This window comes from Pinus tabuliformis, chromosome J (genome assembly GCF_031772625.1).
Source record: "Pinus tabuliformis cultivar Carrire ecotype Pingquan chromosome J, CPIR1, whole genome shotgun sequence".
Lineage (NCBI taxonomy): Eukaryota > Viridiplantae > Streptophyta > Pinopsida > Pinales > Pinaceae > Pinus > Pinus tabuliformis.
Genome location: NC_142295.1, coordinates 1,471,898,736 through 1,471,900,432, shown reverse-complemented (window position 1 = coordinate 1,471,900,432; position 1,697 = coordinate 1,471,898,736).

Here is a 1,697-nt window from a genome sequence, read left to right as displayed (position 1 = left end):
TGTGGTGTATTCTCCAACTGACCCTCAAGCCTCCTCTTATACTTTTCCTGTTGGTGCTTCAACGACCGAGATTACATCTCTAATCAATGGCTAAGATTGGATTTGGCTTGACCCATGACTTTTGGAACCTTCTAACCCAGTTTTATATTAATACCCATTAATATTTTATTTTTCCTAAGTTTAGACTTAGGAACTCCATTAAAAATATTAATTATTTTAATATCTCCCAAACCAGGTACAATCTGTCCAAACCATTTCTTTGTCTTGGAGATCTCAACCAATTTTCATGGCTAGAACACATCCGATGCTACCCCAAATCAACACCTCATATATATGGAAGTTAGTTTGGTCGCTGCAATAGTTCTTCAAAATTGAATGGAAGCGATGGGATAAGTACATACCTTGGATTTTTAACTTGACCTACATATTGCATGAGAGAGTGAGGTAAGTGTGGGAAACTGGGGCAGAGACCCATGAAGGAAAAGAGGTCTGAGATAGTCATGGAGAGAGGAATTCAACCATTCACACATAGACAAGGGCACCCATAGAGAACATAGACACAAAATAGCTAGTGTATGCAAAGAATTTGAGTTACCCAGTTGAGGTGGAGATTCCAAGGCAATGTAACATCAATTATAGACTATTCTAGAGTGTATAGGTGTTGCATGCGGTCAGATGATCAACCTAAAGGAATTGCACAATCAATTTGAGGAATTTCCTAAATAACAGGGACATAATTTCTCAAGGAACAAGCAAGGAAATAGGAGCTCAAGCAGAGACAAAATTTGACTAAGTTTGGGTCAGAGCTTCTTAGTGAGAAAAGAGATAGGCTATGCACTTGTAGGTTCTGCTTAGTTGAGAAAAGAAATTGTAATATATTTCTATTCATCAGATTAATGCAAGCACACATTTGGGTTTTTAGTAGTTTTCTTTCCTCAAGAAAAATACTATTTGCATGCGCATTATTTCTTATTGCATGTCATGATTTTTTTTTCTAAATTGTGAATTACTTTTCGTAGAGCAGTCAAGTAGGTTTGTGTCTTGTGATTTTAATTAAAACTTCATGAGAATTTGCAAATCTACATCGTAATTTCTACATGGTATCAAAGAAGGATTCACATTAGAGCAGGAATTCAAAGTTGTTCTCAAGAGGTTCAATTTTGGAGCTCAGTGTAGTAGGATTTCTTCAGAGCTGAGAAGATGGCCTTCAATGGACTGAGGCTATAATATTCCTTGGAAGGCACATCTAATTTTTTTGCATGGAAGGATCACATGAAGGCGATATTAGATGATAATGGTTTGCTAGAATACATTAAGTAAGATGTTGCAAAACCACAAGCATTTTATGCCTAGAACCTTGTTCAGTGGAAGAAAGATGTAGCCGAGGCAAGGAGAATAATATTGGAGGGAGTATGGGATCACATTGTCTCAAATCTCCACGGAAAAGAAACTTTGATTGTAATGTGGAAAGCACCGAAAAAATTGTTCGACCATAATAGTTAACACAGGAAGTTGGTGCTCAACGATAAACTTTGAAGTATCAAGATGAAGAAGAATGACACAATTCCACAATATCTGAGCAAGTTTACACAGTGTTATGATGAACTTAGTGGGTTCGGTTTTAATGTCCCTGAAGAATACTTGGTAAACCTAGCCCTTTTGGGCCTTCCAAAGAGCTGGCATAACTATCAAGATTT